Consider the following 13114-nt stretch of genomic DNA (forward strand, 5'->3'; position numbering starts at 1 on the left):
GTGAACCATGTCATAAAATGTGTCCATTAAAATCACCTGAGAGACAATTTGTATGTGTTTTGGAAACTGGTCTGATTGGTGCCATTTGAGCAACATTTAACACATACCAAAACCTTGGATGAGAGGTGTGGTGGAGTTAGAGAAAAGAGGGTGGTGTTATGTGTCCTGGAGTGACTCTTCAACCACACCGGTCACGGGCAAGTGATGCTCCAGTGCCACCTGGATTCGTTTGAATAGTGTGACCATTGTGTTTTTATTGTGTTTCCTTAGTCAGTTTCTTGCGACCATGGAGTGTTGGAGGGTTGCTCCCCGCTCCACCTTGCTACTTCCTGCATTTACGCTCTTGAGACTAATAAGAATTTGATACCTAAGTTTCTTAGGAAAAAGGAAACTACAGTATTTTTTTCATATTGTTTTATAGGTTTCTTGTACTTTTATAACATGACTGTGGAAAAATGTCAAGTCAGTCAAAGCAGAATAGTAAAACTTTTATTTTTATTTTTAAAAAATTTTAATTGTTGTTTTAAGTACAGCTTTCTGCCCTTTGGGAGAATAGTAACTTTTGCCTTAAGATTCTTATATTCTGTGACGTTGAATCTACCAGTGTGGTGACTTTGTCACTGCCCAGGGGTCAGAGAGGAAATACGCATCTGAAAGTGATAGCATATGGATAGAAATACTGTAGGACTGAGTGAAGATTCTATAGTTTTGGGGACAACTAAAGTAGAAAAATCAGTGAGAAAGTTTGAGAATGAGATGTGTGTGTGTGTGTGTGTGTGTGTATGTGTGTGTGTGTGTGCGCGCCTTCCTTGAGAATAGTGCACTAGCTAACTTCACAGCAGTTGTAAATCTCTTTCCTGAGTTTAAAGGCCTGTGGGATTGACAGCACCCTGTTCAAACTGGATATTGTACATGGGTTTCTTACAGCTTTGACCAAGGAATTAATTTCCTGAAGTATTTCCCTTGATTTTCAGGCGCAAAATTAAGACGACAGTGTAATAATTAACACACAAATCTATAGCTAGATTTCTTTAAGGAGAAACAAAGAAGACGACCAAAGGTGGTAAAAACATCTGTAAAATTGTTTGGCTTTCTGGTGATCAAATTTGCCACGTGGATTTTTTGCATATTCCTGTTCTAAGACTTCTATTTTAATGATTGTCTTTCATGTTGGAATCTGAGTCAGTTACTTTTATTTCAGGTCATGTGTAGCTAGTTGCCCTTTGTTGAATCCCTACAGGATGGTTGTTTATGATTGTCATTTGGTGGAGAACACCCACCAGCATAGGGTCCTCTACAGTATTGCTTGAAACTACAATAGGGACTGTTAGTTTCCAATTCAGTGCCCACCCAACGGACGCTCCCATATCCTCACCGGGCTTCATCTGATGGGGATAGGGAGCACTTAAATTTTATAGGAACTGCAGGTGAAAATGTAAAGAAGTTGCAATGGACATGGGTTTGATGACTGGTCCACAAGAATAAAGAAACAGATGACTCGACCATAAAGACCTCTGATATGGATTCATTCGTATTTTGAGGCAGAATGTATTATGCAAGGACCTATGTCTATCTCATATTTAATTACATTGAGAAGGATGAATTTGAAGGACAGCAAATTGTTATCTCTGTTCTGAAGTAGCCGAATTTTAGGAAATTTAGGGCAGAAGTAAGTGCTCCAGTTTTAAGGATGAGAGATTCAAAGGTTAAAGATGAGCGGGCACCTCTCATTTCTGTTACCAAACAAATCTGAAGCATGCTGCAGTACACTTAGCAAAAGTAAGCCGAACGGAAAATTTTGTCTTTTGAAGTAATTTGCACAAATGAGATGTACTCCCACTACACTATTATTAGGGTGACAAAGGTCCAGTAGCTCCAGTTACTTTGTAATATTCATGCTTTCAAAATTCTTCTTCGGCCCTCGAATCTGGGGGCACTGGATGTAGCTCAGCCTGGAGGCAGGACGAGCCAGATGCTCTGGCTCAGTGTCATCCAGTGCTGTGGTTCTGAGCAGGGGAGAGAGCCTGGGACTTCGGCCACGCCTCGGTTCACCTGGTTCAGCTTTACTCCCAGGGGGTGGCATGACACTCAATCCACATTCTGAAAACTCAACAGAATACCGTCAGCTGCAAAACTCACGAAGAACAGAGTGAGTCAGAAGAGGAGTCATGTTCTGTTTCAATTATGAATTTATCTATGTGGGACATAATTAAAGACCTAAGCCTCATTTTCACATAATTTGCCTTGTGCATTTGTGTTAGTGATGTCAAGATAGACTCTTTAAAAAGGTAGCCAAGTACCAATTTTTGATCTTTAAGATAAAGAGCAGCTTTATTTTCTCTTACTGCCAAGCAAAACAATTGAGATGGAAGAAGTTAAGAACCATATGATTTCATTCATGTAGGATATAAAGCTGAAAGCAACAAATGGACAAACAGGAACAATAAAAACTCATAGACACAGACATCATCAGTATGGTAGTTACCAGAGGGAAGGTGGGTAGAGGGTAGTAAAAGGGAAAGTGGGTCAACTATATGGTCATAGAAGATGCTTTGATTTTGGGTGGAGAGCACATGATGCAATTGAACATCATGTGTCTTAGATGTGTGCACTTGAACTTACATGGTCTTAGTAACCAATGTCACCCCAGTAAATTTAATGAAAAGAAAAAATACAAAAAACAAAAAGAAGCTTTAATATCTGTTCTTTCACTGGTTACGTTATACTGTTTTTGGTTTTGTAAAGTTAACATTTTTGGCACAGATTGGTTACTGTGGTGGATAAGCTCATTTAAAAATTCTAACACTTCAGATAACATATTTGTTTCTGTACCAAAAGGCTCCATCCCCAGCTCAGGCACTTTCACAGAATTGGTCTGTAGATGACAAATGGATGTTACCAGAGTGACCCAGAAATGTCGACAGGGAGAACAACACTCGATTTTCATTTTAAATGTGCATAGACAGGGGAAATTGCCAAATTTTGTGGGGTGAACCAAAGTTGAGATAGAAAGATAGATCACCAGGTAACTTTTTCTAAACAGAAGGATGTCTTGTAGATGTTTTATCTGTAAAAAAGTCGGCCAGGATTTTGGATCTGAATGATGTAAACAGATTACTTAATAATCTCGTATTTCGCAATAGGGGAAAAGAGCAAACTCCACCTTATCCTCTGAGATAAGGCTTTGGCTTTGCAGGGCTAGGTAACTCCCCAGCAGGCCTTGGCAACCCTGACGTTGTGAGGAGGGGCCTTTTCTTAACATCAATCTAACCAGCAACTCAGGAAGCATAAAGTACAGCAAGACAATATTGGCTGAAATGTGTCTCCATCTCTGAAGTCTGATCGGTGCTCTCAAAGCTATTCTGACACATTGTGGTGGCTTTCCTCTTCCATTGAAAACTAAGACCAAAAGGAAGTGAGCTCTCATCTGTGTGAGTGGAAGAGTGATTATGCAGGTTCCTATGCCCACTGGTCAACACCAAGCAAGTATCGTTGACAATGCGTACAGTTTTTACTGGAGGGTTACTTTTAGGGAAATAAAGGTAGAAAGCTAGGACACTGTCTGGAGCAGAATAAATATTTACCAAATATTTGTCAAGAGAAAGAGTGAATAAATGAATATATAATATAAACTAAATAGAGCATATGCAGAATTCCTTTATATAAAACTTTAAAATCCTTGTTTACATTTTTAGTTAGAAACTTGGGCCCTGGCTGGTGTAGCTCAGTGGATTGAGCACAGGTCTGCGAACTAGAGGATCACAGTTCAATTCCCAGTCAGGGCACATGCCTGGGTTGCAAGCCAGTTCCCCGCAGGCCAGTTCCCAGCAGGGGACACACAAGAGGCAACCATACATTGATGTTTCTCTCCCTCTCTCCTTCCCCTCTAAAGATAAATAAATAAATAAATAAATAAATAAATAAATAAATAAATAAAAAAAGAAACTTGGTTCTCAGTAGTCTTAGTCACATGAGATGATATACTTTTTAGTGATCCTATCCTTTGCTGCTACTCCTGTTTGATTCAGCAAAGATCATTGATATTTATATCATTTATATCTTTATATTGATAAGAAAAAGAAACCTCTAAAACACCTCTGCCTTATTTTTTTTTCCTTTCACTTGTCTATCTTTTGAGGAGAGAGACAAACAAATGATGAAATGGTATTTTGTTTTTTTGGAAGTCAGGATCTCAACATTTTATAGACATGAAATCATAATGACTTAAACCTATTTTTCACTAGAGAATATTCTGATGATATATTTATGTGTATTGGAAGAGGTGGTATTCTAAAGAAAAAGTGGGGCCTGGTGTACATTTGTTAATAATTACAGTGGTAAAAAATGTAATTGCTGAGAAGGAGTGAATGAGAACCTACCAGATGGGAAGGGAGGGGCCGAGTTGGGGCTGGGGCTATTCTGAGCGCTGGATGTAAGTGTCTGGTTGCATTTTGCTGACCTCTTCTCTGTATTCACTCTAATTTCTCAGAAACAGTGTGTACAGAGGAAACACTTGGGCAAATATTGCTGAAGGAAAAGCCTTCTTAAGAGAAACAATGTACCCACACATTGGAGAGTGGTACAGAAATGTGGTGGAGTGTTTAAGGGTTGATACCAGAATTGGGTTTTCTCAGAGCAGGTTGAGCCTGTGTAGCCCTTTCCCAGCACCCCGCTTCTCTCTCCTGCCGGCCTCGGCTGAAAGCCCGCCAGCGGTCCTAGAGCAGGCAGCGTGGGCCCTGGGAGCCGACACCTCCTGCTGCGTCAGTGAGATTAAATACTTGTGTACAGATTTCTTAAAGTTCAAGGAAACCCGATAATAATGTCATGGGGTTTTTGAAACTAGAATCAGATATCCCTTCTCAGAGTTTTCCAGTTGTAGAGAATTCCCTGGAAGTACAGGATGGGCTGAGGCCCTCTTGAAGTCACTTTTGGTCCAACATGTCTACATTCTTTTATGGCCATGAGCCACAAAAAAATGAGCTTGGTGCTTAGGTTGTGTTTAGCAAGGATCCAGAAATTCTGAAATGATACACTTAGAGTAATTTTGTGTAAGGTTTCTTTGACTCTAATTTGCCTGCTTTTTCCAAGAAGAGGCATATTAACTCTAATACAGGATAAACACAAATGCATGCCCATTGCCTAATAAGACATGCAAGTTTTCTTCTTCCAGAGAACCGATTTCAGTACATAGTATTTTTCCCACCATTGAAGAAGATTCAGAGGTCTATTACATGCACAAGGTCTGTCTGGAAAGAGTCCAGCCATTGTTAAGATAACAAGAATGGTTTGCACGATGATGTCTATATGTAACCTGGCAGCCAAGGAGAGTGGACTGGAATGAGTATGCGTGGACAATGACAACTTCACTGTACTAGTCAGTAGGGGCGGTAGATGCTTCTGAAGGAGCATGTGTATTGTGTGGCTGTTGTATTCAAAATGACTGAGCAAGTAGAGCTATGAATCTGCATCAAATTTTGCTTGAAGCTTGAACATTCCTCCATGGAAACTATTCAGATGATTCAGAAGGCTGTAGCTATGGGCAACTGGTCATTGTCAGCTTCATCACAACAATGCACCTGCTCATGCATCATGTCTTGTGCAGAGTTTTGTGGTGACACCTCAAATCAGCCAGGTGACTCAGCGCCCTAGAACGCAGATTTGGTGCCCTATGACTTCTGGCTTTTCCAAAAACTAAAATCATCTATGAAAGGGAAGAGATTTCAGACCATGGATGAGATTCTGGAAAATATGGCAGGGCAGCTGATGGTGACTGGGAGACCTGTGTGAGGTCCCAAGGTGCCTGCCTACTTTGAAGGGGACTGAGGCATCATTGTCCTATGTTCAATGTTTCTTGTATCTTCTTCAACAAATATCTCTATATTTTTCAGATGACATGGTTGGGTACCTTCTGGACATACCTTGTATATTTAATGTATATATGAACATATTTTATATGATACACAAGCTATTATATAACTTAGGTGCCAGTTAGATGAGAGTATGCAATAGTATAGGAATAACACTGTGTATTTGAACCTCAGCAAAGTATTGTATTTCCCCATTTCTATCATCACAAGAATCAGAATCATTGAGGGGGAGAATTGGGACTTATAAGGGAGAGTGGAGTAAGAATAGAATAAAGCTGCATTAAGCTCAGCTGAGTCTCTTGTTGCTGTGGTGAGCTAGCTGGTGGGTTTTGTTTTGCTATGTTTTATTTTGCTTTTTTTCTCTCGCTGATTGGATTTAGGGGACTGGAGTGAGAGCCTACCATGACATTAGTTCACAGAAGGTTCCCAACATTGGGACCCTGAGGCTGCTGACTGTGAGGTGGGATGAAGGTGAAGGGAGGGGTGGGGAGTGGCACCCACTGAACAGCGGTATATATGGTGGCTTAAACAACTCCCTTCTCTGAATAGTTGCAAAAGCTTTTCGGTCCTAGTTAATTGTTTTTACTTTTCCAAAGAGTTAAAATTAGAAGGCAGCTATCCTAGGTGCTTTATCTAATGTGTTCACCATCACCCCAGCCCCAGTTAATTATTCAATTTTCAACAAGTAGTTCTATTCCTACTGAAAAATAAAGAAAATGTCTTGGATGTAGAGCAGCAATTTTCTACCAGTGTGGCACACTGGTGTGCCGCAGGAATTTTAAAACTTGCAATACCTGATTATTTAGTCAGGGCTACTTTCCTCTTAGAATGTGAAGAAAAAAAAGAAAGAAAGAAATGACAATAGCCAACACAACAAAAGCCATGAAGTGTGAATGAATCAAAATTATACCTACATTTTGTCAGATCGGCAAAAAATACATATTTTTTGGTGTGCAGCAGAATTTTAGTAATTAGTTTATGTGAGCTGTGAGGAGAAAAGGTTGAAAATCACTGATGTAGGGTGAAAGCTCCTAACTGAATCCAGTGGACACACATATTTGGCAAATTAAACCAGTATCTGGTTGTTCTGTTGCTTTTACTCAGTCTGTGCTGTGGGTTGGACAATGTAGTGAGAACCAGAAGCCCCAAGACCTATTTTGTTCCTGGCTGCGTCCTACCTTTCTGGGCAACACAAGGCCCATCTCGCTGGTGTGGTTACACTCCCTTTGCGCGAAGGGCACTTAACTTACCTCCTTACCCCCCTATTAGAGATGGTTTAAGGATAATACCTGAAAAATTCTTTGATATTTCTGGTAAGTCATTGACAAATTACTTAATTTCTGGATCTTGGTTTTTGCTACAAACAGCGTTTGCACCTCCTTATTTCCTAATTTTGCTAGAAGTAGAAGTAAACTAATTCAAAATCCCCACGATAAGCCCTATAAGGTTAAGATATTATTTCCTTTGGATTTAGTCCCTGTAGGTAATTTATCTTTATGCTTAACTTTTCTCACCAGGGGTAGCTGTGACTGCAGAATGCTGTCAGTCTATAGAGCTAGTGCTGATATCTGGTAATCAGCGACTTAGGTGATTAGTATCTGTGTTAACTCCTCTTACTAACTTGAATCGAGGAACAGTGCTTTTTTTCCCCTTTAAGCCTGTGAAAATGGTAAGGACTATTGCAGATATAAGCTCAAAAATACATTGCTTTTCTAGGCTCTCATGTATCACACTGAATGTGATAACATGTTCTAGTTAGGGCCACAATTAATGTTCTGTCAAATCAACCAGTCGTTATTTAAGGACACAAGACTGGTTGATATAATTTAGAGAGTGTATCATGTTCGTGAGTGAGTTGCTGTGGGAGGCCAGTGTATATCCCTTCCATAGTCTGACATGGAGTTGAGACCTAAAGGGTGAGGAGGAATGAGATATGTCGCGAGTGAGGGAAGCAGCACAGGCAGGCATGCGTGCAGGCCAGGGGTGCGAAGGGAGTAGGGCTGCCTGAGAAGTAGAAATAGGCCCATGTGGCCGGACCATGGCAACAGGGAGAGAGTGGCCTGAAGTGTGTGGAGGCTAAAAAGTTTCCTCTAAGTTCCTCTAGTTGGGCTGATACTCACATGAACAGGGACAGATTATCAGGAGAAAATGTCCAAAGTTTATTACACAAATGTACACTCAGGGGTGCCATAAGAATGAGAGTGGACATCCATTAGGCAGTTGAGGCTTATATGCCATTATGGACAAAGGAGGAAGGGGGGCAGGGGTCTGCAAATTCGAAGGGGACACAGGCAATTTACAGGTGTCCAAGACAGAGCTGAGGTGTGGTAAACAAATTCCTGCTGCAACACAGGAACAGTGGGACACAAGGTGGGGGGTATAGCTAACAGCCCCCTGCTTGGGTCTTTCTTCTCTAATGCTGAGGTGAATTCCCAAGATGCCCTTCCAGGAAGTCTTTTCATCTGAATCTCTTAGGCAGTAGGGGGGAGGGTCAGAAGTTCTTTCCGAGTCTTTTGTTTCCCAATAACCAGCTTAAAATCAGTATTGAAAAAAGCACCTTTGGGGGAGGCAAAACTTTGGTCCCCTTTAGGTGCATAACACCAAGGTAATTCCTGTGTTAAAGATTTAGGATTTTGAGTGTGCACCGGGGAGCTGTGGCAGAGGGTTTTAAGCAGGGAAGTGACAAGACAAAATTTGCATTTAAAAATATCTCTTTGGCTGATGGAGTAGAGTCAGAAGAGGACCGGAGTAGGCCCTGTGAGTGCCAACGTTTGGAGACTGAGAAGGCCGCAGTCACAGAAGTTGGAGGAAAACCAGGGAGAGGGTTACTCTGGGGCTAAGATAAGATTACTTTCAGCAAAGAGCGAGTGAGTGATGGACAGTGCTGAGTGCTGCCTGCAGTCAGGTAAGTGAGGATCGGAAAGTGGCCAGTGGATTTGGCAAAAAGGGGCCATTGGTGGCCTTGTACACAACGGAATATTACTTGGCCATAAAAAGAATGAAATCTTCTTAACCATTTGTGACAGCGTGGATGGATCTAGAAGGTATTATTATGCTCAGTGAAATAAGTCAGTCAGAGAAAGACAAGCGTTATATGATTTCACTCATATGTGGAATCTAAAGAAGAAAATAAGTGAACAAACAAAATTGAAACAGACTCATAGATATGGATGAAACTGGTGGCTGCCAGAGGGGAGGGTTTGGGAGACTGGCTAAAAGAGGTGAAGGGATTAAGAAGTACAGATTGGCAGTTACAGAATAGTCACGGTTTGTAAGTAAAGCATCGGGGACATAGTCCATGATACTGCGGTAGCTGTGGGTGGCACCAGCTGAGGTACTGGAAATACCGAGGGGAGCGCCATGTCAGTTCATGGTTGTCCAGCCACTGAGTTGCTCACCAAACCAGTACAAAAAAAATTAAAAGAAAAAAGTGTTGGAGGAGCTCACGAAAGGGTGAGAGGGAAAGAAGACGCAAGCCCGGCTGGCCTCATCATTTGAATGACCGTAGGCGACCAGTGGGAGGACGGATGTCACAGCGCGAACCGCTTCCTATTGTGGGGCAGTTCATGGAAGTTCAGGCTTTAAACTTGTCACTCTATGGAGAAATATTTTTGGATGATTCCCGAGCCATTGTTTTTCTTCTGTGTAACTAGGTAATTGCTAACTTGAAAGGACTACTTTTTTCTTTTTTCTTTGGCATTGCCTTGCAGATGGGAGGGGTGGCGGGAGGGCTCCCACCCTGGAAGGAGGAAAGTGGGAAAGGAACCCTGTATACTCAGGACCGCCACGAGTCCCGGTCTCTACATCATTAGCTGACTATTTGGCTTTTATTAGTTCACTGGCAAATGAAGTGGTTGGATCAGGTGATGTTCAAGGTCATTTCAACTGTGAAAGGGTGACTGTGTGCTGCTGTGTTAGTGAATGCCATTCTTCTCTTTTCTGGGTGCATGCGGAAACCTGGAGTCCTGAAGATCCTGGGATTGGGTGTAACGAGGCTAATTAAAGTCTTTCATAGCACCTAGTTCTTGGTCATCATTTTAGCCTTTTGACATTATCCATGTCTCACCTGCAGTATAGGTATGTGAGAGGAGGAAATTATGTGACTAATATTAAATAATTGATGCCTGACTAGCCATGAGTGCATTAACTATGTGGTGTATTATCTGTCTATAGCAACTAAAAACTGTTCTTCTCATTGCTCAGCCAGCACTTAGGCCAATGCTAAAGTGAAGCCATAACAGAGTTGGAGACGGACAATGTGGTTAGGATGAGAATGTGAATGTGTGCATTTATGTGTCTCTAAGCTGCTTCTCTGGCTGCAATTGCAAATCCAGTTATCAGTGACCATTGGATTAGCTATTGTTTTCTCTCTTCCAGCTCTGCTTCCCATTCAGTTGTGCAAATGGTGACCCCAAGAGAAATAATGGAACCCGTCAGTTCTGTGTGCTTGGCTCACAGGCAGACTTTGTCCAACTGCATATGTACTTGGATATTAAAATCCGCCTGTTCTTTTGGGGCCCTGCGGTATCAGGATGAGCGGGGGTTCCTGTCTTCCTGTTGGGTGGTCCCTCTTTGCTCTTAGCACTGCCCTGCCTGGCACTGGCTTTCCTAGGCCTTTTGGCTCTATTCCACTCTGTTTAGTCAAGTACAGGGACCAACAGATCTGATTCCTCGGGGTTGACCTCACTGTGTAGAAGCTCCAGGGGACACTTTACCCAGGAATGGTGAAGATTACCAGGTGGGCAAAAGGAGGGAAGATTGGGTTTATGGAAGGTGTTGCTTCTGTTGAACAGTTAGACTGTGTATAATGAGTAAACTTGCGGAGGGAGAGATGGGTTAGACTTGGCCTAAAGTTGTCATTCTCTCCTGCTCAGAGTGAATGCCCTGGGGTGCCTTTGCTTGAGAACAGGAGTTCACAAGCTATTGTCAGGGCTGGACGGGGGTGGGAGTCAGGAGAAAGAGTACTTTTTTCCCCCTTTAGGAAGGGGAGAGAGAAACAGGACCAACACTTACTGGGCACCTTCGCGTATTAGAGCAGAAGACACTTTGTCAAATAATTTGGTTTTGATTGTCCATTACAATCTCTCTCTTTCTCTCTCTTACTATATATACATACATATCACTATAAAAGAAATTATACAGCTTTTATATGTATGTGAAGAGAAAGAGAAATATAGAGATATAAATACATATTATATTTTGTGTCTATAGATTTGACTATAAAAGAGATTTTGCTAGAGAAAAGTTAAAATGTTTTGGAGAATCCACATTAGAGATTGTGAAGCACATATCATGAACTGCACTTTATAAAAGTTAAGGTGATTTTTAGTCCTGTTCATTTATTAAGGTAGGTTCCTGTAGTATCTTTAAGGGGTTGTTTAGCCTAGATATTTTCAAATAATTGATCATTGAACATAATAAAGTTGTATTTCTTTAAAAATATTTACCAATTCTGACTTTTTATAGTGCTGGTCAGTTTTGCCTCATTTATAAGCTATTAGTGTTGGAAATTATATTGAAAGTGTAAGTTCAGGGTAGTTTTAGGGTTTGCACATTTGCCTAAAGACCTTAGAACTATTTTGCTTAAAAATGAGCACTTAAAAGTCAGGTAGGTGCAGGAGTTTCCTGAGCTAAAGGACAGGTGTCGACTCCCCTTGGAGGCCTTTTCTTCCACAGCCATACACTTCTCTAGAGATTACCATCATCATTAAATATTAAATATCAAAAGTACTGTGCTCAGTAAACACCGGGTAACAAGCTGAGATTTCTTATCAGCCTCGCTTGGGGAACCTCAGGTCACCTGGAGGATTTCTGAGAGGCTTTCAGTGCATCAAATTCCCGTGCAATTCGGTGGGAAGAAAAGTCTCTCGCTGTCTTTCATAGCTTTCAGTATTTATGTTCTTGCATGCTTGATCATAAGTGTAATTAGCATTAATATTAAAATAGACTACTCATCAGCATTCAAAACGATCTGTAAATAAATTACACATGTAATTATCTATTAATAAACATAAGCATTATTTTTTTTCTATGTGAAAAGTTACCTTCACCCAAAATATAAAGGTAGAAATCATCCCTTGCCCTGACTACTGATGTCTGTTTGGCGTGTAGACCCTCATCCACACATTTCTTCGTCAGGGGCCGACTTGCCCTGTGGTAGCTGCAAAGTTATGTTGTGTGTCTGAAGGGGGTTTTCTTTTCAGAAGCTGGTATTTTTGTTCAAGTAAACTGGCAATGTTACTTTGATTATAGCTTATCAGAGCTGCTTCTGGGCACTCTGATGGATCTGTGAGTAACAGCAAGTTATTTGTATTTCATTTATTAAAGTGGTTAGGATTATACGTGCTGATCTATTATATATATAAACTGCCAAACACACAATCTCTGTGGGATCTGGACTTATACTGTGATTCTGTTTAAGGATTTTTAGGCATATACTTCTAAAAAATACCTTTTTTTTAAGAGTATAATTTTTTTTTGCCAAGAAGTAAAGTTTCTTTTAAAAGAAATGTTGTTTATTGATTTTTAGAGAAAAGGCAGGGGGAGAGAGAGATGTTGATTTGTTTTTCCACATATTTATGCATTTATTGGTTGAGTCTTGTATGTGCCCTGACCAGGGATTGAACCTGCAACCTTGGTGTATTGGGATGATGCTGTAACGTAACTAAGGTTACCTGGCCAGGGGTTAAGAAATAAAGTTTTTATAGCACCTTTTATAATCTATACTCATCCAGGGTCTTTGCCTCTTCTACATATTTTCACAATTAAAATAATAAATATCTCTTAATTTTGCTTTCCTCTCCTACGTCCCTCTTGGCAATAGCCATAACAACTTTCAGGCATTTGGTATAAGACCGGGTTACTTTAGGTAAGCCAGGGAAGGTAGTATTTAAGTTATACTTTGGAAATGTTGCTGATCTCTAAAAAGAATGATATAAAATGTCAAGTGCTATGGAATCTTTGCTTTAAACTAGAGAGAAAACTTCAGTTGACTATAGAAAGAGCAGTAAGGTGGATAAGAACCAAATTTGGAACAGATCTCTGTGTTTAGAGGTGTGCATAGCAGGCTGAGGGTGGAGGACGGGGGTGGCTGGTGGTGCCCGAGGGGTGCCCAGTCCATAGGTCTGAATCTCTGCCCAGATGTCTGCCTTCCACCATAGTCACCCTCAGCCACCCCCACCCACTACCCCCAGTACTGAAATCCGAGGTTGTAGGAAGTATTTATGTACTGCTTCATTCCAAACAGG

General features: G+C 41.0%; 1 protein-coding gene across 5 annotated transcripts in view; it reads left to right on the plus strand.

Annotated features, from left to right (window-relative positions):
• SLC4A4 (solute carrier family 4 member 4) overlaps window positions 1-13114 on the plus strand; it is a 321040-nt gene that overhangs the window by 50550 nt on the left and 257376 nt on the right. The gene's annotated exons all lie outside the window — the stretch shown is intronic.

Source organism: Artibeus jamaicensis, unplaced genomic scaffold, assembly GCF_021234435.1.
Source record: "Artibeus jamaicensis isolate MK-2021 breed Jamaican fruit bat unplaced genomic scaffold, CSHL_Jam_final scaffold_1031, whole genome shotgun sequence".
In the NCBI taxonomy this organism is placed as follows: domain Eukaryota; kingdom Metazoa; phylum Chordata; class Mammalia; order Chiroptera; family Phyllostomidae; genus Artibeus; species Artibeus jamaicensis.